Source organism: Nanorana parkeri, unplaced genomic scaffold (assembly GCF_000935625.1).
Source record: "Nanorana parkeri isolate BGI_ZX_2015 unplaced genomic scaffold, ASM93562v1 scaffold1009, whole genome shotgun sequence".
Lineage (NCBI taxonomy): Eukaryota > Metazoa > Chordata > Amphibia > Anura > Dicroglossidae > Nanorana > Nanorana parkeri.
The window spans coordinates 284,122-286,890 of NW_017307277.1; the positions used below are offsets into that span (position 1 = coordinate 284,122).

General features: G+C 50.0%; 1 long non-coding RNA gene across 1 annotated transcript in view; it reads left to right on the forward strand.

Moving 5' to 3' along the window:
- The window catches only part of LOC108795813, a 26,666-nt gene that overhangs the window by 739 nt on the left and 23,158 nt on the right, over window positions 1-2,769 (forward strand). The gene's annotated exons all lie outside the window — the stretch shown is intronic.

Sequence of the window (2,769 nt, forward strand, 5' to 3'; positions counted from 1 at the left end):
TTACCCATTTATATTGCACTATATATATATATATATATTTTTATATTATATATATATACACATATATATATCTATACACATATATATATCTATACACACACACACACACACACACACACACACAGTATATTGGAACCCACTGTGTCCGCCTTCATTCCTCCGGGAATCTTACTACAACTTTTCCTGCACCAAGAACCATATTTTTCCAATATTTATAGTGGAACCCACTGCCCCCAACACACACACCATTGGTTTTTTCCAGAAACTATCTGTACCCCTCACCTAGAGGAACCACATTATTCTGATATATGTTGGATCCACAGTGACCCCTCCGGCAAGCCTTTATCCAAAAAACCATCTTTTGGTAACTGTGCTCCCACCTGGAGGAGCCATATTATTCCCATATATATTGGAACACATTGCACCCCTCCTTCATTCCTCTGGTAATAATCTTAGGTCTCGTTCACACCTAGGCGTATTGCATATGCGCGTCTGTCGCGCGACCGTCTCGCGGTTTTTTACCGCGATTCGCGGTAAAAAAGTCGCGCCACCGTCGCGCGTTTCCGAAGGCTACTTGGCTGTATCCCAATGGAAACGCGCAACAAAACGGCCCAAAGTAGTACCTGGACCTTTCCAGGCGTGGGCCGTTTTGTAGCGCGTTAGGGACGGGCGGAAATACGCCGAGGTGGGAACGAGACCATTGAATACAATGGGATTTATATTTTTGAGCGTTTTGTAGAGCGTTCGTCGAGCGTAGAACGCGCTACAAAACGTTCAGGTGTGAACGAGGGCTTACTGCGACCATACCCCCACCAGGAGGAACCATGTTATTCCGATATGGTTTCGAACCCACTAAGCACCCCAGTTCTTTTCCCTCATGTCACATCTTACCACAATTGTATCTGGGCATTGAGGAACCAGATTATTCTGTTATTTACTGGAAGATGCCGTACATCCACCGTAGAGAAAACCCCGACCTCCCACCCCAATGAGATTTTTGTCTCTTCACTTGGCACAGACTTACATGGAAGGCGATATTTTCCATTATTCTGCTAAATTTGAAGATACAAAACAACATCAGACACATTGGAAACTTGTGTGGCCTCCTGGCAGCAGGCAGACACAGCAGACCAATGGGACGGTGGGAAATTGCACCCAGGACACAATACTTCCAGACACTTCTCTTTGGTATTACACTCTGTCCTTCCTCCTCCGGCATCGGCGTGTAATATGGAGAAGCTGTCACTTTTAAGCTGTTCTCCATTTTGCAGCATGTCCGGAGGAGCCGCCGTTCTCCGTCACACACGCTCCATGTCTCGTGATGTTTTTGCCGCTGTGAACAGACAACTAATGGACGTCATAACATAAACTCTCAGCAAATGGCACAAGCGTGTCTTGTCTGGATCCCTGGGGGAAATCTCTGTAACCTTTATCAGCACGCCAGCTCCCTACAATATTTCTACATTACATGGCGAGTTCGGAGAAATGCCGGGGATAAGAAGACGTCTCCAGTCCACAGGAGCTGAGCGGTTATCTCCTGCCTGAAGAACAAACGTGCCGGAATAAACAACTGCTCTGGAGATAATAGTAACACCGTTTCCACATCGTTCAGTAAGGTAAATGACAGGTTGCTATGGGTAACGAGACACAACCTAAATAACTGCAGATAGGCCCTATGAGCGGTGAGGTAGGGTGAGCCAGAGACATGGAGGAGGTCACCTAGGGTGAGCCAGAGACCTGAAGGAGGTCACCTAGGGTGAGCCAGAGACCTGGAGGAGGTCACCTAGGGTGAGCCAGAGACCTGGAGGAGGTCACCTAGGGTGAGCCAGAGACCTGAAGGAGGTCACCTAGGGTGAGCCAGAGACCTTGGCCTCTGAAGGAGGTCCATGGGCATCTCATGGTGGAAGAGTATAGCTGGAGATGTCTACTGCGTCAAACATTGCTGGTTCGATAGTCCTGGTCTTGGCTGGTTTGATATTGTGTAGAAAAACCCCCCACAGATGCTTGAACAACCCACCAGGACTAGGGAGGAAGTGCTCCCCAATGCAGGGAGAGGCATTGCTTACTCTCCATGGCAGGAACCTTCGGAAAACGTTTCTTCTGGTCCTTGAGGATCACTGCAACATCGGACGTCTAAATAATATTTCACATGCTTACACAACACTGACCCAACCCAACGGTTTACACAACATTAAGGGAGCTAAAGTCACCACCTCTGCACAGAGGCTGTATGTACATTGTATTATGTGTTATGTGTTTACTAGGAAAAAAAACACTACACGCAAGGTGGTGCAAGCTCAAATTACGGTGATGGGCAGTGGGTATAGGCTCAAATCATTCTGGAGATGAAGACGGTATGGGCTCGAATCATGCTGGGGGTCGGAGGTATAGGCAGGGCAGCCATCAGAAATTTTGGGGCCCCTTACACGGCTTTAGGCCGCCCCCCCCCCCAACACCGCACCGCCACAGGGCTTAGTGACCCGCTGTCAAGGGGTTCTAAGGTAGGCTGGTCAGGGCTGCATACCCCTCCCTCCATCCTAGCTCATCTTACCTGGGACTGGCCGCAAGTGACGTCACGAGCAGCGTCGCTGATGGGGCCTCAGCTTGTCTCGAAGCCGATGGTGCGGCAATGCTGGGGCCCTGCGCTGCTAGGGCCAGGCCTCCGCTGCAGGGGCCCGTACGCCTCCTCGCTCTTCACCGTCGGCCGATACTCATGTAAGGGTCCCGGGCGGGCCCCCCAGGCTGCCCAGGCCCCTTACATGAGTATCG